Source organism: Hemitrygon akajei, chromosome 1 (assembly GCF_048418815.1).
Source record: "Hemitrygon akajei chromosome 1, sHemAka1.3, whole genome shotgun sequence".
Classification (NCBI taxonomy): domain Eukaryota; kingdom Metazoa; phylum Chordata; class Chondrichthyes; order Myliobatiformes; family Dasyatidae; genus Hemitrygon; species Hemitrygon akajei.
In genome coordinates, this window is record NC_133124.1 from 139,711,437 (window position 1) to 139,734,428 (window position 22,992).

General features: G+C 41.3%; 1 protein-coding gene across 2 annotated transcripts in view; it reads left to right on the forward strand.

Moving 5' to 3' along the window:
- The window catches only part of ppp1r17 (protein phosphatase 1 regulatory subunit 17), an 85,623-nt gene that overhangs the window by 49,914 nt on the left and 12,717 nt on the right, over positions 1-22,992 (forward strand). The gene's annotated exons all lie outside the window — the stretch shown is intronic.

A 22,992-nucleotide genomic window follows, 5' to 3' on the forward strand; every position in this document is an offset into this window, starting at 1 on the left:
TAGCACTGGAGAGGGATAGAAACAGACAAGTTAGGAAAGTGTTTAATTGGAGTTGGGGAAATATGAAGCTATCAGGCAGGAACTTGGAAGCATAAATTGGGAAGAGATGTTCTCAGAGAAATGTACAGAAGCAATGTGGCAAATGTTCGGGGATATTTGTGTGGCATTCTGCATAGGTACATTCCAATGAGACAAGGAAAGGATGGTAGGATACAGGAACCATAGTACACAAAGGCTGTTGAAAATCTAGTCAAGAAGAAAAGCTCACGAAAGGTTCAAAAAACTAGGTAATGATAGAGATCTAGAAAATTATAAGGCTAGCAGGATGGAGTTTAAGAATGAAATTAGGAGAGCCAGAAGGGGCCATGAGAAGGCCTTGGTGAGCAGGATTAAGGAAACCCCAAGACATTCTATAAGTATGTGAAGAGGAGGATAAGACGCGAGAGAATAGGACCTATCAAGTGTGACAGTGGAAAAGTGTGTATGGAACCGGAGGAAATAGCGGAGGTACTTAATGAATACTTTGCTTCAGAATTCACTACAGAAAAGGACCTTGGCGATTGTAGGGATGACTTTGGTGATTGTAGCGGACTGAAAAGCTTGAGCATATAGACATTAAGAAAGAGGTTGTGCTGGAGCTTTTGGAAAGCATCAAGTTGGATAAGTCACCAGAACCTAACGAGTTATACCCTAGGCTACTTTGGGAGGCGAGGGAAGAGATTGCTGAGCCTCTGGCGATGATCTTCGCATCATCAATGGGGACGGGAGAGGTTCCAGAGGATTGGAAGGCTGCAGATATTGTTCCCTTATTCAAGAAAGGGAGTAGAGATAGCCCAGGAAATTATAGACCAGTGAGTCTCACTTCAGTGGTTGGCAAGTTGATGGAGAAGATCCTGAGAGGCAGGATTTATGAATATTTGGAAAGGTGTAATATAATTAGCAATAGTCAGCATGGCTTTGTCAAAGGTAGGTCATGCCTTACAAGCCTATTTGAATTTTTTGAGGATGTGACTAAACACATTGATGAAGGTAGGGCAGTAGATGTAGTGTACATGGATTTCAGCAAGGCATTTGATAAGGTTACCCATGCAAGGCTTATTGAGAAAGTAAGAAGGCATGGGATCCAAGGGGACATTGCTTTGTGGATCCAGAATTGGCTTGCCCACAGAAGGCAAAGAGTGGTTGTAGATGGGTCATATTCTGCATGGAGGCTGGTGACCAGTGGTGTGCCTCATGGGTCTGTGTTGGGACCCTTTCTCTTCATGATTTTTATAAATGACCTGGATGAGGAAGTGGAGGGTTGTGTTAGTAAATATGCTGATGACACAAAGGTTGTGAGTGTTGTGGATAGTGTGGTGGGCTGTCAGAGGTTACAGCAGGACATCGATAGGATGTACAACTGGTCTGAGAAGTGGCAGATGGGGTTCAACCTAGATAATTGTGAGGGGTTCATTTTAGTAGGTCAAATATGATGGCAGAATATGGTATTAATGATAATGTATCTGGATATGTACCATGTGTCATATTCACTAAGGTAAGATAAATTCCAAACTTGTGTGATTTATTAACATTCAACAACTCTTCCATTTGTGCTTTATTAAGAATGATCAAATCCCAGCTGTGAAATTTATTAATAATATACAGAACAATATCAATTATCACACTTTCAGTAATAAGACAAAATTAACACCTGGATCTGATTAAATTCTATCAAGCAAGTTCCAGATGTGTCAGGGTCGATCACATCAGACAGACTCTAGCTGAGTGATTTGCTAAATGTGAACAAACAGCCAGTGTTACTTTTGTTTTAAGCAGATGCCAAGGCTAAGTGTGAGATTTATTGAAAAACAAAATAAAAATCAGAGTAACGCACACAATATGTTGGAGGAATTCAACAGGCCAGGCAGCATCCATGGAAAGGAATAAAGAGTTCATGTTTTGAGCCCAGGTCCTTCATCAGGACTGAAAAGGAAGGGGGAAGAAACCCATATACAGCTGGCTCTGGAAGACAGTCAGACCAAAACATTAAATATATTCATGAAGACATAAAGGAGCAAAAAAAAAAAAATGGCTGGAAGAACTCAGCAGATCAAACAACTTTTGTAGAGGCAAAGAGTTATCAACATTTCAGCCCATGCCATCAGGACTGAGAGCGGAGACACAAGAGATCTGGTATAAAGGGCTGAGGCTAGGGCAGGAACCAGGGGAGCTGGGAGGTGATGAGTAGGTGAAAGCAGGCAGATGGGAAAGAGTAACAAGGGTGTCTGGAGGCAGAGGCTGGTGAGCAATAGATAAGAAAATATAACAACAATCACAGGACAGGTGGGAATGGGAGGAAGGCTGGAAGTTGATGTGAAATGAAATGGGCGGATGGAACCATGGGAGGGATGGGAGAGAGGGTATGCTGAAGCAGAAGACACCCCTGTAGGCATCTGTGTGATGGGCAGATATAAATTGGAAAGGTGAACAAAGGGAGAGAGATCCTAGGTGGTCAGGAAGGAGTGGGAAAGGAGCATAGGGAATGGATCACCTGAAATTGGAAAAGTCAGTGACCATACCAAAGGCTGTCCAGTTGGAACATCGGGTACTGTACGTCCATCTTGTGTTCAGTCACACCCTGAGAATGGAGAAGGCTGAGGACAGACAAGTCCATGTGAAAATACAACTGTACTACTGTAGGAGGTACCTAATAAACTGGCCACTGAGTATATCAGAATGCACAGATTAGGTCTACCAAAAATGAACAAAACTCATTGATTGGGGTTATTTATAGGGAAGAAACCCCAAAGATGAGTTTTATTAACAGCCAGAAATGCCTAGATGTGAGATTTATCAACAGATAATAAATACTAGGCATTACAATTAGTAATTGGATAAATTACTTGTGAAACTTTGGGATTTATTAACAATAGGTAATATAAAATGTTATATTTAATAACAGTAAACAATATCTGTTATTGGATTTAATTAGATCGAGAAGCTCCCGATTGTGTCTGATTTATTAATGCTGAATAAATTCCAGGGATATGGTTAGTAAACAGCTGATGATCATCTGAAGTGACATTTAGAATAGAGGAGAAGCCCAGGGTGTAATATTTATTAACAGTCAACATATATCAAGAGTTAGATTTAACAATTGAAAAAAAATCACACAATTGAGATTTATTAACAGAGAGATAAACTGTGGGAGTTATCAACAATCACAAATCCCAGGTATGAGAATTATTAAAGTGAACAAACCATTCAAAATTATTAAAACAGATAAACTTGTGTGTGAGATGAATTACTAGTGAACCAATGTTGAATCTGAGATGTATTAGCAGTGCATAATTTGAAGGTATGAGATTACCAGTTATCGCAACTCAGGTGTGAGATTTATTAGCAATGAAATCAAACAGCTGAATGTTTAACAATGAGGTATTCCAATGCATGACAATAATGTTCAATGACAGTGAAAGAGGAGATGCTGCAGGTCTGGAAACGCATAAAGGTGGATGTATCCCCTGAGCCTGAATAGGTGAATCCTAGGATGATAATGGATGCTTGGGAGGAGATTCCCGGGACTCTAGCAGGCATGTTTGTGTTTTTATCAGTCACAGGTGAGGCAATAGAAGACTGCAAGATTACTGATGTTGTGCCTTTAGGGATAAGCCTGGGAACTACATCTTTACATCTTTATGGGAAAATTATTGAAAGTGATTCTGAAAGAGAGAATTTAATTGTATTTGGAAAGGCAAGGACTGATTAGGGATAGTCAGCATAGCTTTGTGCAAGAGAAATCATGCCTCAGAAATTTGATTGATATACTTGAAGAGGTGGCTGAAAGGTTTGATGAGGTCAAGGCAGAAGACATAATCTATGTGCATTTTAGCAAAGCCTTTGATAAGATCTTAAGTGGTCAGCTGGTCTAGTAGGTTCTAATTGTGAGGTCCAGGATGAACTAGCCAGTTGGATACAAAATTGGCTTAGTGGAAGGAGACCACTAAGACCATAAAGTTTTTGTCAGTTAGGAAATCCTAAGTATTCCAGATTTATTAATAGTGAACAAATCCTGAGTGTGAAATTGATTGACAGTGGAGGAGTCACAATGCAAAATAAATAATAATGAACAAATCACAGGTGTCAAGGCACAATAACAGTGATCAGGTCACAGATATGAGATATCTGTAGGCAAATTATAGGGCTGAGAATTATAAACAATGAAAAAATAAAGATTGAAACTGGAAGGAGACCAATGTCCTCATCAGGAGTTTTGTTAATGTTGCTCACTTAGGTTTTAACTAACTTGGCAGGGATCAAAAGCTCAGTGAACATGGCAGGTGGTCAGACTGACTTGAAGGTAAAGGATATAGCAGACAGATCTAGTGAGCACAGCAAGCAGAGGGAAGTTAGAGCACACGCTGGTCGGCTCAGCCAGATCTGTCCTAATTCAAGGAGTCTTAAAAGTAAATCAGATGGCCTTCTATCATCGATCAGCACATGGAATTACAGTATTATTGCAATCATTGAACCATGCCTGTGTGATGGGTAGGATGTCTGAGATATAGAAGTTTCGGGTGTGAGAGAGGATGGGAAGTGATGCTTCTGGTTGGGGGAGAACATCACAACAATATGTGAAGAAAATCCTGCAGGGTATGTCCAATGAGGCCATATTGGTTGGATCTAGGTAGAAGAGTAGGGTGAATTGTTTTGCTGAGGTTGTACTCTTGGCCTCCCAATAATCAGTGCGAATTAGAGGGACAGATATGTAAGCAAATCACAGAAAGGTGTGAAAGTATAAAAGCAATGAAGTAATAAAGTAATAGTGAAGGTATTAATTTTCACAATGCATCCAATCCATACAGCGATTCAAATAATGGAGATTTACCTTACTGAATTCACAAATCATTACCCAAAAATTGAAATATGCAATAAAATTATCTCCCACAGAATCTATTGGGAAAAAAGTAAATAAATAAACACTATGTTTTCTTTTTCAATTCGTGTTTTATCACATGCACAGATGTTATGGATTTGCATAACGGAAAATCTTACAAATGACAATTTTCTAATAGCACTATCCTGCCATAATGTGAGATCACCTATATTGACTGGGATTGTCTTAGTGCAATAGTCTTAGATGGGTTAGAATTTGTTAACTGCATCCAAGCTACATTTTGAGTCTCTATGTTGAGAAGGCATTGTGCTTGACCTCATATTGGGAAATGTCATTTGGGAAATACTTTGAAAATAATGACCATAATTATCTAAATTTCAAGATAGTTATGGAAAGTAATAAGGTTTCTTCTCAAGTTGAGTTTCAAAATCAGATTTCAATAGCACAAGAGAGAACTTGGGCTAAATTAAGAGCAGATGCTTGTTGGTAAATCAACATCAGACAAGTTGGAATCTTCTAAAACAGTTAGCAAACATTCAGGGCTGTACATTTTGGTTAGGGTACAAACAAAAATATCAATATCAGATAAAAGAAATGAAGCATATTACCAGTATAGACAACTACAATCAAATGAGTCTCTTGAGAATGTAGAACAGGAATTCAGAGGACAAAAAGAGGCCGTGAAATATCCTTGGTTGGTGAGAACAGACAGAGTCCTCAGAATCAGAATCAGAATCAGGTTTATTATCACCAGCATGTGATGTGAAATTTGTTAACTTAACAGCAGCAGTTCAATGGAATACATAATCTAGCAGAGAGAAAAAATAATAAATAGAATAAAATATAATAAATAAACAAGTAAATCAATTACATATATTGAATAGATTTTTTTAAATGTGCAAAAACAGAAATACTGTATATTTTTTAAAAAGTGGGGTAGTGTCCAAAGCTTCGATGTCCATTTAGGAATCAGATGGCAGAGGGGAAGAACCTGTTCCTGAATCACTGAGTGTGTGCATTAGGCTTCTGTAACTCCTCCCTGATGGTAACAGTGAGGAAAGGGTCATTCCCTGGGTGCTGGAGGTCCTTAATAATGGACGCTGCCTTTCTGAGACACCGCTCCTTAAAGATGTCCTGGGTACTTTGTAGGCTAGTACCCAAGATGGAGCTGACAAAACATGGAAACATAGAAAACCTACAGCAATATTCAGGCTCTTCAGCCCAAATAGTTGTGCCAAACATGTCCTTACCTTAGAAATTACTAGGCTTACCTATAGCCCTCTATTTTACTAAGCCCTCTATTTTACTATTTAAATGTCTCTTAAAATACCCTATTGTATCTGCCTCCACCACTGTTACTGGCAGCCCATTCCATGCACTCACCACTCTGAGTAAAAAACTTACCCCTGACATCACCTCTGTACCTACTCCCCAGCACCTTAAACCTGTGTCCTCTTGTGGCAACCATTTCCGCCCTGGGAAAACACCTCTGACTATCCACACGATCAATACCTCTCATCATCTTATACACAGACTAGACTTACAACCTTCTGCAGCTTTTTTCGGTCCTGTGCAGTAGCCCCTCCATTCCAGACAGTGATGCAGCCTGACAGAATGCTCTCCACGGTACAACTATAGAAGTTTTTGAGTGTATTTGTTGACATGCTAAATCTCTTCAAATTCCTAATGAAGTATAGCCACTATCTTGCCTTCTTTATAACTCATCAATATGTTGGGACCAGGTTAGATCCTCAGAGATCTTGACACCCAGGAAATAGAAGCTGCTCACTCTGTCCACTTCTGATCCCTCTGAGGATTGGCATGTGTTCCTTCGTCTTACCCTTCCTGAAGTCCACAATCAGATCTTTTGTCTTACTGACACTGAGTGCCAGGTTGTTGCTGCGGCACCACTCCACTAGTTGGCATATCTCACTCCTGTATGCCCTCTCATCACCACTTGAGATTCTACCAACAATGGTTGTATCTTCGGCAAATTTATAGATGGTATTTCAGCTATGCCTAGCCACAAAGTCTTGTGTATAGAGAGAGCAGAGCAGTGGGCTAAGCACACACCCCTGAGGTACATCAGTGTTGAGCATCAGCGAGGAGGATATGTTATCACCAATCCGCACAGACTGCGGTCTTCTAGTTAGAAAGTCGAGGATCCAATTGCAGAGAGAGGTACAGAGGCCCAGGTTCTGAACTTCTCAATCAGGATTGTGGGAATGATGGTATTCATTCATTAAGTATATTAGGTGCAAGGAAAGAGTGGATCTCCTTAGAAAGCAAAGGAATAATCTATGTGTGGAATCAGAGGTTGTTGGCCTAAATGTATATTTAATAATAATAATAATAATAATAATAATACTTGTACTACTACTTCTACTATTAATAATAATAATCAATAGTTCATTGATCCCAAGTGGGAAATTCTCTTGTTACACCAGCAACATGCAGCAACACACTTAGCAGTGTACAGATTTAACTAATAATAAAGTACAGAATAATAATATACACAGTATTAGTGAACCAATGTGCAATAATAATGTATGAAATAATAAGACAGAGACTATTGTATAATGATGTGTGTTCTCCCGTCACACAGAGTTGAACTGTTGTACATGCTTATTGCATTTGGTAGGAAAGATTTTCTGTAACATCCTTATGACAGCGGAGCTGAATGAGTCTGTTCGAAAGGGTGCTCCACTGCTTATTCAGTAGGTCATGGAGAGGATGTGTCTGATTGTCCATAATGGATAACAGTTTGTTTAGCGACCTCCTCTCCACCGCTAACTCAAAAGAGTCTGGGTTATAACCAAGGACAGATCCAATTTTTTGATGAATTTATTTAGTCTTTCTGCATCACCAGCACTGATGCTGCTCCCCCAACATAAAGCAGCAAAATAGACTGCACTCACTACAACAGACTGGTGAAAGATCTCCAGCATCCTGCTGCACACATTGAAGGATCTCGGCTTCCTTGGAAAACAGAGTCTGTTCACTTCCTTCTTGTAAACAGTCTTGGTGCTGGTTTTCCAGTCAAGTCCTCTGTATTCACCATGGAGAAGTTCTGGGAGGAGTTCTGACTCCAGACCATATCAGTATTAAGAAAATGTAGGTGTTTGGTGTCTTGGAGTGGGCAAGCTAATTGTAAAGATCTAAATCACAAGGGACAAAGTATTAGAGAAACTCACATGGCTAAAGATGGACAGATTGCCAAGACACAATAGTGTGACCCAAGGGATTTACAGGAACAGGCTGCAGAGGTAGTGAGTCTGTTTTGGAAAAGTTTCAGAACTCTCAAAATTCAGAGAGTATTAGAGGATTGGAAAACAGCAAGTTCAAAAAGAGAAGAGAGAAAGCAGTAAACTATAGGTCAGTTAGCTTAACATCTATCATTGGCAAGATGCTAAAGTCAATAATCAAAGAGGATAGAATTAATTATTTGGGAATGCAGAACATAATCAAGCCTAGTTAATGTGATTTCATGAAAGGTAAGTCAGACTTGATAAATTTGCTCAAACTCTTTGAAGACGTCACAAGGAAAATTTACAAAGTGTAACTTGTTGATGTAGTGTAGCTAGATTCCTAAAAGGAATTTGACAAAGTGTGATATAAAAGGCTAGTGCATAAATTAAGACCTCAGAGAATTGGAGGAAGTGTATTAGCATGAATTAAAAGCTGGCTGTCAAATTTAAAAAATGGAGTTGGAATAAATGGATCCTTTTTCAGGCTGGCGGGAAGTACTGTAACCAGTTGACTACCATAGGTATCAGTTCTTGGCCCTCAGGTTTTCATTATATACATCAATGAACTGAAGATGCATTGAAATAAAAGGGCTACAAATTTTCCCAATGATACAATAATAGGTAGAAAGGCATGTTAGCACAGCACAGTGTGATTCTGCAACATGATATTGACAGATTGAGTGATTGGGCAAAGACCTGGCAAATTAAGTTTAATGTGGAGAAGTGGGAGCTCATGAACTCTGGAATCAAAAAGTAAATTATTATCAAAATGGACAGAGAGAGAGGCTACAAATAAGTTAAGGTTAGAGAGGTCCAGATTTCTAACATGGGAATCTCAAAAAGTTAGTTGGCTGGTCAATCAAGTAGTATGTTGACTATTATTGCAAAGGAGTTGGAGTTTAAGAATAGGGAAGTTTTGTTGCAATTGTACAGGTGTTGGTGATGACACATTTGGAAAACTGTACAATTTTGCCTCCATTACCTAAAGCAAGTGTAGTAACATTGGAAGCAGTCTAAACGAGATTCACCAGGATAATTCCTGGGATGCCAAAGCTGTCTTATCAAAAGAAACTAGACAGTTTGGATCTGTATTCCTTGGAGTTTAGAAGAATAAGCAGTAAAATTATTCAGACATATAATATCCATAGAGGGTTTGACAGGGTAGATGTTGATATGTTGCCAATAGTGGGAGAGTCACAAAGAAAGTGACATAGCTATAAAACAAGTGGCCAGTCATCTAAAACTGAAGTGTATAGAAATTTATTTTCTCAGAAATGAATCTCAAACCCTATCAACTCTCCCTGTCACTCCTTCAAGGTGTTTGAGCAAATTTATCAGCTTCAAAGATGATTTAGAGTAGATTGTTATTTATATTTAAGGTGAAGATAGATAAATATTTGAAAAGTTGAAGAATTGAAGGTTATGGGGAACCAGGAGAGAAGAGGAATTGAGGCCATCACAGATCATATTGAATTGAGAGCCCTCTACTCCTGTTTTCACTTGTTCTTGTGAAGGTTATCTGAGGACATAACATCAGGTGCCAAGCTGGATGCAGCTTTGGGGTATGGAATTTATTCTGACTATTGGGGAATATGGAGGAGGCTTGACCCAAACACAGAGCAGAGAAGAAATTTAGCAGTGAGTGACAACTTTAATAATAAACTGCAAAATAACTAGGAGCTACAAAACATGACTGAACAGATAGTTAACACGACAAGACAACGAGGTAACTGAAGGCTAGGAGCAAATGGTTGAAGCTGTCTGGTTTGAATAAGTGAACAAGAACAGTGACTGACAGCTGGGATTGAATAGGCTGCAGGTGATGATTTGGAAATGAGTACGAGGTGACTCCCATTAGTTGGATGGAGAATGGGAGGAGCCTGACAGGAACACAAACCCCATGGCCAACTCCCGAAAGCCCAAAGCAATCCAAATGGGACTCTTTGATAGGTGACGGATCTAAAGTAAAACTGGTTGGCGACCAGGTACTGGACATCCCGTCCACAACAATGTGAATCCATCAACAGGCAATCCTTGTACACTGGGTCACCTTCCACCATCGTAGGTTCCAGAGGTACAGGCTCCGGTGGACTGAATGATCCATGGGCAACAAGCTTAAGGCAGGAAACTTGGAAGGTAGGTGTGATCCTGAGAGACTGTGGCAGCTGGAAGCGTTAGAGGCAGTGAAGAATCACAGAAACTTCTCCACTTGCTGATTGACCATTGGCCTGTGGAAGATAGCCAGAGGACAAATTCACAGAGGTGCAGGGGAGGGAGCAGAAGGCTCGCTGGAAGTGAAAGATGAATTGTGAGCCCCAATCCAACACTGTGTCCTGGGGGAAGCCATGGAGGTGAACTACATGTTGAGGAACCAGGTCTACCATCTCAGTGATTGACAGAAGTTTGGGAAGGGCAATGAAGTGGGCCACCTTGGAGAACTGTCATGTTCACCATGACCCCATCAGAAAGTGGCAAACCATGATGAAATCCATGGTGATATGGGACCATGGGTGTCAATGTACAGGAGCCCAGAGGGCCAATGATTGGAAGAATTGGACTGTGTCCATTGAGGGCAGGCAACTGCAAACTGCTGTACATCTGCGATCATGGTGGGTCACCAGACCAGACCTGGCATCACAGAAAACCCGAAGTCTGTCATTTGTCTGGATAGCCAGGGTGATACATACATGCAGTTCTCCAGTGTGTCAGCCAGAGCAGGCTCATGCTGTAGGGCAGGCAATGAAGATAAACGTCCTGCAACCTGGAAACAGAACTGAGCCTCTGGGTGGTGATCTGGAGGGTCGTTCCATAAGACACTTGTCAATTCGAAGGGGCAGAGTGATGTGGCTTTCAAGGTCAGTGGGCATCTCCTGGGTAGACTGTTGGTTTGTCAGGCCATGAGGCCATGATGGTAATGGGCCAGCAGCACTAATGTAATGCAGTCACACTCTACAATGAGAATCCTGAATTCTATGGTGTAATCCAGCACTGAGCATGAGCCTTGATGTGGATGAAATGTACGCTCCTCTGCCCCACCCCTCCCTACCACTTCCTGGATGTTTCAAAACCCAGCACATCTCAGCAGTGATTTCCTCATATTTATAAAAATGGTAGTTTAATTGTCCCAGTTCGTGGTGGCCCAGATCAGAGCTCACCCAGTCAAGAGCAAGATGAAAAAGGCAATCTTGGCTCAGTCTGTAGAATGCAGAGATGGATGGAGCTCAAAGTGCAAGATGCAATGGGACAGGAAGTTGCGACATCAGGTTGGGAACCCATCAAAACAGTCAGGCACGAAATCCGGGGTTGAGAGGGAGGAGGTTGACTATCGTGGAGTTGCTGTATCAAGGTGGAGAGTTGGAAGAGAGTGGAGAGCAGATGTCTGTGTTAATTTGCCCGCGTTAAACTGCCCACATAAAATGCTGCTTCTGGATTGTCTGCTCATGTTGATGGATGACTTACTTTAGGCAAGTGTACTCTGCTGGGTGAATCAATGGCTCACTCATTCTGTCATGAATGGTCAAGAGGAGGCTTGACCTAAACGTAGAGCAGCGGAGATGATTTAGCGGTGAGTGATAACTTTAATAATGAACTGCAAAACATCAAGACACAAGGGGAAACAAAATGATGCTTAACATGACAAGGCAACAAGATAACTGAAGCCTAGGAATAATTCTCTGAGGCTGCATGGTTCAAATGAGAGACCAAGAACAGTGGAAACAAGCTGTGTTTAAATAGGCTGCAGGTGATGAGTTGGAAACAAGGGCAGATGACTCCTGTTAGCTGGTTAGAGACTGGAAGGAGCCTGCCTATATAGGCCTGACACTGACAAGTGTGAAGTGATACATTTTGATAAGTTATGTAGAGTTGGGACACTAAGAACACTGGGTAATATTGAGAGTCCTAGGATCCAAGTCTATAGTTTCCTGAAAATGACAGCATAGGCAAAAAGGGTCCTAAAGATGACATGTGGTATGCTTGCCTTCATAGTTCTGAGCATAGAATATAACAGTTAAGATCTTATGTTGCAATTTGGGGCAGTATGCAAACACAACAGTTAGCATAATGCTATTATAGCACCAGCAGTCTGGGTCAATTCTAGTGCTGTATGTAAGGAGTTTGTATGTCCTCCCTGTGGCTGCATGGGTTTTCACTGGGTGCTCTAGTTTCCTTGCACATTCCAAAGATGTACAGGTTAGTAAGTCAATTGGTCACATGTGTAATTGGGTGACACAGCCTTGCTGGGCTGGAAGGGCCTATGGTCATGTTAGATAGATAATTAGATAACAAAACATTGGTTAGGCCAGATGAGGATATTGTGTGTAGTTTTGTTTCAGACACAATAAGAAGGATATGATTATACTGAAGGGGTTGTAGAGGAGATTCATCAGGGTATTGTGTGGATTGGAAGTTTTAATGGAGATTTGAGGAGAACATTTTTCACAATTAATATCTGGAGGAGGAGTAGTGGAATTTGATACAATTACTATATTTAAGAGATATCTAGACACTTAAATAAGCAAAATAACGAAGTCCGAATGTTATCAAATTGGACTAGGGTGGATGGACAAAGAGACTGGCATGAATGTATGGACACAAGGCTTGTTCTATGCTATATAACTCGATAACTATAAATCAGTGCTGTAAACATTTCCCAGTTGTGTAAATTATTAATGATTGCCAAATCCTCGTGAACAGATAACAGGTAGGCGAACAAATCTTAAGGGTATGAATTATTAAGAGTGCACAAATCCCAGACATGTACTAAAGGTGAACAAATTCCACTTAAGAGCTTTATTAGCATGAGCAAATCTCAGCTGTGGCATTTACCAAAAGTGTTCACATTCCTGTCAATGGTACAGTGGAGATTTGTTGGCTGCATCAGTTCGTAAGGGTGGTTGCAAACCAATCGCAAATACTTGACTTGGTAACTATGAAGAAACTATAGGTGTGAGTTTTATAAAAATACAGCAAAATCCCAAGAATGAGATTGAATCAATAGAGAACAGATTATATGGGTTTGGTTTATTAAAGTCTATTTTCTTGCATATAAATAATGATGTAATAAATAATAAATAAAGATGTAAGATTTACTGAGGGTGGACAATCAGAATCAGGTTTATTATCACCAGCATGTGTCGTGAAATTTGTTAACTTAGCAGCAGCAGATGAAAGCAATACATAATATATAGAAGAAGAAAAAATGAATAAATAAATAAATCAGTTACTGTATTATTGAATTATTAAATTTAATTATTGAATAGATTAAAAATCATGCAAAAACAGAATACATACTAAAAACATGAGGTAGTGTTCACAGGTTCAATGTCCATTTAGGAATTGGATGGCAGAGGGGAAGAAGCTGTTTCTGAATCGCTGAGTGTGTGACTTCAGGCTTCTGTACCCCCTACCTGGTGGTAACAGTGAGAAAAGGGCATGTCCTGAGTGCTGGAGGTCCTTAATAATGGATGCTGCCTTTCTGAGACACCACTTCTTGAAAATGTCCCAGGTACTTTGTAGGGTAGTACCCAAGATGGAACGACTAAACTTATGACCCTCTGCAGGTTCTTTCGGTCATGTGCGCCTGTCAGAATGCTCTCCACGGTACAACTATAGAAGTTTTTGAGTATTTTGGCTGCTCCCACCCCTCCATACCAGACAGTGAGGCAGCCTGTCAGAATTCTCTCCAGGGTACCTGGTATAGAAGTTTTTGACTGTTTTTGTTGTAATCAGGACCATCTCAGATGTGAAATATATTGAGAATGAATGAGTCACAGATATAATATTTATTATCAATGGAATAATGACAGATGTGGAGTTTGTTAACAATGGATAAATTACAAATGTAAAATGTATTGACTCTTGACCTATCCCAGGTGACAGACAAAAACAAACAAAGCACAGGTGTGGTGCAGTGATCATCAACATTGGTTAACTAGTAGGTCTGTGATTTAATATCAGTGAACAAACATTATGTGTGAGATTTATCAATAGTGAACCAATTCCAGGAATGTCACTTATTATGTGTGAACAAATGTCATAAATAAGATTTATTGAAAGTGAACAAAAGGCAAGTGATTTTTTATTAACAATGAACAAATGAGTCCCAGATGCCTACAAATCCCAGGAGTAAGTTTAATTTAGATGAGCAAATGCCAGGTATAAATGGATCAACATCCTTGCCTGAGATTTATGAACAACGGGTAAATCCCAAAGGATGGATGCATTTGTGACAGTGACCAAATTCCAGGTTTGGTTTGTTTAAGGCAAAGAAATCTCAGGTAGGAGAATTGCTAACACAGAAAATCAACTGATGTGGTTTATTAACAGTGTAGAATGTTAATTAACCTAATGTCTTAATAATAGACTTATAACAGCTCTGGAGGTGTGAGATTCCAGGAGTAGAATATAGAATAATACAGCGCAGGAACAAGGGCTTTGGCACACATTCTGTGCCAGGCTATCTAAATTATTAATCAATTGCCCAGTTAAACTAATCCCTCTACCTCTGCCATGTTCTTTTCCTTCTATTTCCTACACATTCCTGTGCCTATTAGAGAAACCTTTGAACATTGTTGTTGTATTTACCTCCACCACTACCCCAGAATTGCATTCTTGGCCTCCATCATTTTCTGAGTAAACCACTTGTTCCATACATCTCCTTTGAACTTATCCCCTTTTACTTCAAATGCACAGCCTATGCCATTGGATATTTCAATACCGTGACTAACACACTGACTGCCTACCTTAAGCCACGATAAACATATATAAGGACTGTCCTCATCCCCCACTGCTCCAGAGAAAACAACCCAAGTCTGTCCAACCTCTCCTTATACCACATGCTCTTAATCAAAGGAGTATCCTGAAAAACCTCTTCTGCGTTCAATACCCCCACATACTTTCAATAATGGGGCAACCACTCTTGAATGCAATACTTAACTGGAGTTTTATAAACTTCCAGACTCTTGAATTCAATTCCTCAACTAATGAAGGCAAGTATGCCATATGATTTGTTTACTACCTTATCAACCAGTGTGGTCACTTTCAGGGATCTGTGGACTTGGACCCCAAGGCTACTTTGCACAACCACATTGTTTAGGGTTTTGCTGTTAACAGTGTACAGTTTACACTTGATCTACAAAAGTGCAACACTTCATATTTAGCTGGATCAAACTCCATCTGCCATTTCTCCGACCATATCTACAACAGCAGTATATCCCACTGTATAGTTTGCCAGTCCTCTGTGCTATCCACAACACCACCAATCTTTGTATTGAGTGCAAACTTACTATGCCACCAATCTGTCTAAGTTTATGTGCAGGTTATATATATATATATATATATATATATATATATATGTGTGTGTGTGTGTGTGTGTGTGTGTGTGTGTGTGTGTGTGTGTGTGTGTGTGTGTGTGGTGTGTGTGTGTGTGTGTGTGTGTGTGTGTCTCACAAACATCACTGGTCTCGGTATGGATCCCCGTGGAACACCACCCATCACAGACCTCTAGCTAGAATAAATCCCATTGTCCATACCCCCTGTTTTCTATAGGGATCAATTCTAAATCTCAATAGCCTTCATGGATTCCATGCATCTTAATCTTCTGGATGAGCTTCCCTAGAGGAACCTTGTCAATTACCTTATTGAAATCCATCAAGATGACATTCATAGTTCTACCCTCATCATTTACCTTTGTTAACTCATTGAAAAAAGTAATTCAAGTTAGTCACAGGTGCGTTCCCATACAAAGCATGATGACCATTAGGGGTAGGATTTATGAGCATTTGGAAAACTATTATGCCACAGTTTCCCAAATGCTCATGAATCCTATCCCTAAGAATCCTTTCCATAACAATCATCCTTAGTAACTTCCCTACCACTGATGTGAGACTCACCGGTCCATAATTTCCAGGAGTACCCTTATTTCCCTTCTTGATTAATGGAGCAACGTGAGCTATTTACCGGTCTTCCAGGACTTCACCTGTGGCTAGATCTTGATTAAGGTCTCAGCAATCTCATCTCCTGTCTCTTTCAATAACCTGGGTATATCCCATCAGGCCATGGGGATTTATTTACCTTAATGAGGATGTGACTAAACACATTGATAAAAGTAGAACCGTAGATGCAGTGTATATGGATTTCAGCAAGACATTTGTTAAGGTACCCCATGCAAGGCTTATTGAGAAAGTAAGGAGGCATGGGATCCAAGGGGGCAGGGCTTTGTGGATCCAGAACTGGCTTGCCCGCAGAAGGCAAAGAGTGGTTGTAGCTGGGTCATATTCTGCATGGAGGCCAATAACTAATGGTGTGCCTCAGGGATCTGTTCTGGGACCCCTACTCCTTGTGATTTTTATAAATGACCTGGATGAGTAAGTGGAGGGATGGGTTACTAAATTTGCTGATGGCACAAAGGTTGGGGGTATTGTGGATAGTGTGGAGAGCTGTCAGAGGTTACAACGGAACATTGATAGGATGCAAAACTGGGCAGAGAAGTTGCAGATGGAGTTCAACCCAGGTAAGTGTGAGGTGGTTCATTTTGGTAGGTCAAATATGATGGCAGAATATAGCATTAATGGTAAGACTCTTGGCAGTGTGGAGGATCAGAGGGATATTGGGGTCTGAGTCCATAGGACACTCAAAGCTGTATGCAGGTTGACTCTGTGGTTAAGAAGGCATATGGTGCATTGGCCTTCATCAATTGTGGGATTAAGTTTAAAAGCCGAGAGGTAATGTTGCAGCTATATAGGACCCTGGTCTGACCCACTAGGAGTACAATGCTCATTTCTGGTTGCCTCACTACAGGAAGGACATGGAAACCATATAAAGGGTGCAGAGGATATTTACAAGGATGTTGTCTGGATTGGGGAGCATGCCTTATGAGGATAGGTTGAGTGAACTCGGCCTTTTCTCCTTGGAGCGACGGATGATGAGAGGTGACCTGATAGGTGTACAAGATAGTGAGAGGTATTGATCATGTGGATAATCAGAGGCTTTTCCCCAGGGCTGAAATGGCTAGCATGAGAGGTCATAGTTTTAAGATGCTTAGAAGTAAGTATAGAGATGTCAGGGCTAAAATTTTTTTACACAGAGTGCGGTGAGTACGTGGAATGGGCTGCCGGTGGTGGTGGTGGAGGTGGAAACGATAGGGTCTTTTAAGAGACTCCTGGATGGCTACATGGAGCTTAGAAAAATAGAGTGCTATGGGTAAAGCCTAGGTACTTCTAAGGTAGGGACATATTCGGCACAGCTTTGTGGGCCGAAGGGCCTGTATTGTGCTGTATGTTTTCTATGTTTCTAATGTCTTTAAAAGAGCCAGCACTATCTCCTTCATTATCTTGAAATGCCCTAAGGTATTCAAATGCTCCATGGTGATTTCACTATCCTTTATGTCCTTCTCTTGGCAAGTACTGATGAGAAGTTCTCATTTAGAACCTCATCCATATCCTCTGCCTCCAAGCATATGTTCCCTCCTTTATCCTTGAGTGCTCCTCCCCACTCACTAGTTATCTTCTCGATGAAGTATGGAATGCCTTGTGATTCCCTTTAATCAACCTTCAGACTCTGGGAGTCGATGTCTCCCTCTGCAACTGGATTCTTGTCTTCTTACCAAGAGACTGCAGCTAGAAAGAATAGGCAGCAATGCCTCAGCAAGATAATTCGAAAGACTGGTTCTCTACAAGGTTGTGTCCATAGCCCCCTACTCTATTCCCTATACACTCAGGACTGCATAGCTAGATCCTGCTCCGACTCCATCGCATTTGCAGATAATGCCACCTCAGTGTGCTGTCATTCCAAAAACGACAAGCTGATGCACGGGAAGGGGATAGAGAGCAGAATGACATGGTGTCACAACAACAACCTTCCCCTCAATTGTCAACAGACCAAAGGAGCTGATCATTGACTTCATAAAGGGAGGTGATGCATGTGTTCCCATCTACATCAATGATACTTAGCTTAAGGGATTGAGAGCCTCAAGTTCCTAGTTGTGAACATTATCAATAGCCTGTCCTATTCCAACCATGTTGATTTCATGGCCAAGGAAGATCAACAACAGCTCTATTTCCTCAGGAGGCTAAATAAATTTAGCCTGTCCCTGTTAATCTCGACCAATGTTTATCAATGCACCATTGAAAGCATTCTATCTGGAGGCATAACAGCTTGCCATTGCAACTGCTCTGCATGTGACCACAGGAAAGTGCAGAGAGTTATGGTCATAGCTAAGCATATTATGGAAACCAGCCACCCCTCTATGAACTCTGTCTACTCTTCTCACTGCCTCAGTAAAGCAGCCAGCATCATCAAAGACCCCACCCACCCCAGCCATTCTGTCTTGTCCCCCCCACATCGGGCAGAAGATTTAAAAGTTTGAAAGCAGCAGGCTCAAGGGCAGCTTTTTATCCCACTGTTATCAGACCCTTGAACGGATTGCTTTTATGATAAAGTGGGCTCTTGACCTCACTATCTACCTCATTATGATCTTGCACTGATTGCACTTTTTCTGTAGTTTTTACACTTTATTCTGTATTGTGTTCTACATCAATGCACTGTGTAATGATATAATTTGCATCAATGGTATGCAAAGCAAGCTTTTTACTATGCAGAAACATAGAAAACCTACAGCACAATACAGGCCCTTCAGCCCACAAAGTTGTGCCAAACATGTCCTTACCTTAGAAATTACTAGGGTTACCTATAGCCCTCTATTTTACTAAGCTTCACATACCTATCCAGGAGTCTCTTAAAAGACCCTATCTTATCCACCTCCAACACCGTTGCCAGCAGCCCATTCCACGCACTCACCACTCTCTGATTAAAAAACTTACCCCTGACATCTCCTCTGTACCTACTCCCCAGAACCTTAAACCTGTGCCCTCTTGTGGCAGCCATTTCAGCCCTGGGAAAAAGCCTCTGACTATCCACGTGATCAATACCTCTCATGATACATTTGACAGTAGTAAGCCAATATCAATACTAATACTTGCCTGAGACTTTTCATAGCCCCTCCTGGCTTTCCTAATTATCTTCTTCAGTTCTTTTCTGACTTCATCATAATTCTCAAGGGTTCAGTTTGATTTTAGTTTTCTAACCCTTAAATATGTCCTTAACCTTCCTTTTTACTGGAATATATTTGATGAAATTTAAGAATGAAGGATGACTATGTGAATGGGTGATGGTCTGGAATTGAATTGAACAATGTGTCTCAAATAGGTTAAAGTTTAGATTTTTCTTATCGATTGCAGCTGCCCATATTCATTCTGCTTACCTGAAGTATGCAGAATGGGTAGCCAGTGATATTGGTTTTTATTTGCTGATGTTCCCACTTTGTTTTTTTTTTGCAAAACTGCTTCATAAAAATGTTCATGCATGTGAAATGAAGAAGAAATGAAGCATTTGGAATCCATATCCTGTCCTGTTTGAAAGGATCCCCAAAACCTTCAAGCCTTGTTGGACAGTGACTTGAAGGAGATTTTAGAACCATAGAACCATAGAACATTACAGCACAGAAACAGGCCTTTTGGCCTTTCTTGGCTGTGCCGACCCATTTTCTGCCTAGTCCCACTGACCTGCACCCGGGCCATATCCCTCCAAACTCCTCTCATCTATATACCTGTCCAAGTTTTTCTTAAATGTCAAAAGTGAGCCCGCATTCACCACTTCATCTGGCAGCTCATTCCACACTCCCACCACTCTCTGCATGAAGAAGCCCCCCCAATGTTCCCTTTAAACTTTTCCCCCTTCACCCTTAACCCATGACCTCTGTTTTTTTTTCTCCCCTAGCCTCAGTGGAAAAAGCCTGCTTGCATTCACTCTATCTATACCCATCATAATTTTATACACCTCTATCAAATCACCCCTCATTCTCCTACGCTCTAGGGAATAACGTCCTAACCTATTCAACCTTTCTCTGTAACTCAGTTTCTCAAGTACCAGTAACATCCTTGTAAACCTTCTCTGCACTCTTTCAACCTTATTCAGATTCAGTTTATTGTCATTTAGAAACCACAAATGCAATGCAGTTAAAAAATGAGACAATGTTCCTCCAGAATGATATCACAAAAGCAAATTACAAAACAGACTACACCAGAAAATCCACATAACGTTCGGCAATCCCCAATCCAGAGTCCGGAGAGGCTGCTGCGTATTAATATTGCGCTACCGTCTTAGCGCATTCCCCGGAATGAAGCTCCAAATCCACCAGACAAACAAGACCAAAAACTAAAGCTACAAGACCTGCACAAAACCACATAGTTACAACATATAGTTACAACAGTGCAAACAATAGCATAATTGATAAAAAACAGACCATGGGCACAGTAAAAATAGTCCAAAGATGTTAAAGGACTATAAGTTCAAAAGAAATCACCACACAGTTTCCACAAGTCCCCAGGGTCCCGACAGACTTGCCATCTCACGCCCGCTATGGACTTCCACGGCGCCGCCCGACTCAACCTCGCAGATGCGGCACACAATGAAAGCTCCGTCGAACCCAGACTCGCAGACACAGCACACACCGAAAGCGACCTGAGTCCGTCTAAAGGACTCCGAGTCGGTCAAACCTCTGAGCTGACGACCATCCCCTCCGGCACAGCTCCTCCGAGCACCATCCTCTGCCAAGCGTATCCGGTCCTGTTCACCCTGTACACATCAGACTTCCAATATAACTTGGAGTCCTGCCATGTGCAGAAGTTCGCTGATGACACGGCCATAGTGGGGTGTGTCAGGAATGGACAGGAGGAGGAGTATAGGAAACTGATACAGGACTTTGTGATATGGTGCAACTCAAACTACCTGCGTCTCAATATCACCAAGACCAAGGAGATGGTGGTGGACTTTAGGAGATCTAGGCCTCATATGGAGCCAGTGTTCATTAATGGAGAATGTGTGGAGCAGGTTAAGACCTACAAGTATCTGGGAGTACAGTTAGACGAGAAGCTAGACTGGACTGCCAACACAGATGCCTTGTGCAGGAAGGCACAGAGTCGACTGTACTTCCTTAGAAGGTTGGCGTCATTCAATGTCTGTAGTGAGATGCTGAAGATGTTCTATAGGTCAGTTGTGGAGAGCGCCCTCTTCTTTGTGGTGGCGTGTTGGGGAGGAAGCATTAAGAAGAGGGACACCTCACGTCTTAATAAGCTGGTAAGGAAGGCGGGCTCTGTCGTGGGCAAAGTACTGGAGAGTTTAACATCGGTAGCTGAGCGAAGGGCGCTGAGTAGGCTACGGTCAATTATGGAAAACTCTGAACATCCTCTACATAGCACCATCCAGAGACAGAGAAGCAGTTTCAGCGACAGGTTACTATCGATGCAATGCTCCTCAGACAGGATGAAGAGGTCAATACTCCCCAATGCCATTAGGCTTTACAATTCAACCGCCAGGACTTAAGAACTTTTTAAAAGCTATTATTAATGCTTTTTGAGATAGTGATTTAGATGCATATCATATTTTTTACTGAGTTAAGTATTGTATGTAATTAGTTTTGCTACAACAAGTGTATGGGACATTGGAAAAAAAGTTGAATTTCCCCATGGGGATGAATAAAGTATCTATCTATCTATCTATCTATTAAGATGGCCCTGCCAATGGCCATCGGCAACACAACCCCGAGGACTGGGGGCCTGTTCTTCTCAGCAGAGACCCGGACCTCACAGCAGCAACGAAAAAGGTCTTCCTGGAGATTTCCAGATGTTCCTCCGTGCTCCCACGTCCGTTTTCAATCAATTATGATTGCACATGGCACCCCACTTCACAAATAACAGATAATCAGCTCCGGAGTGGCCGCTGTAAGCTGCGTCGCACCGCCATCTTATTAATATCCTTCCTGTAATTAGGTGACCAAAACTGCACACAATACTCCAAATTCCATCTCACCAATGTCTTATACAACCTCACCATTACATTCCAACTCTTATACTCAATACTATAATCTGTACTCCCAAGATCCCTCTGTTCTACTGGCCTCAGTTTCTACCATTTACCTTGTACGTTCTACATTGGTTTGACCTTCCGAAGTGCAATACCTCACACTTGTCCGCATTAAACTCCATCTGCCATTTTTCAGCCCATTCCTCCAACTGGTCCAAATCCCTCTGCAAGCTTTGAAAACCTTCCTCACTGTCCACTACACCTCCAATCTTTGTATCATCAGCAAATTTGCTGATCCAATTTACCACATTATCATCCAGATCATTGATATAGATGACAAATAACAATGGACCCAGCACTGATCCCTGTGGCACACCACTAGTCACAGGCCTCCACTCAGAGTAGCAATCCTCCACTACCACTCTCTGGCTTCTTCCATTGAGCCAATGTCTAATCCAATTTACTACCTCTCAATGTATACCTAGCAACTGAATCTTCCTAACTAACCTCCCATGCGGGACCTTGTCAAAGGCCTTACTAAAGTCCATGTAGACAACATCCACTGCCTTCCCTCCATCCACTTTCCTCGTAACCTCATCGAAAAACTCTAATAGATTGGTTAAACATGACCTACCACGCACAAAGCCATGCTGACTTTTTCTGTTAAGTCCCTGTCTGTCCAAATACTTGTAGATCCCATCTCTTAGTATTCCTTCCAATAATTTACCTACTACCAATGTCAAACTTACCAGCCTATAATTTCCCGGCTTACTTTTTGAGCCTTTTTTAAACAACGGAACTACATGAGCTATCCTCCAATCCTCTGACACCTGACCCGTAGATATCGACATTTTAAATATTTCTGCCAGGGCCCCTGCAATTTTCTTGAGTTAAACATGCTTACAGAATTGTGTGGTAATATATTCAGAATTCCCATGAAAGGTGTGATGCAAATTGACTTTTTCTTCTTAAGTTTGAGATTTGTATCCTCCAGATGGCTGTGAGTTG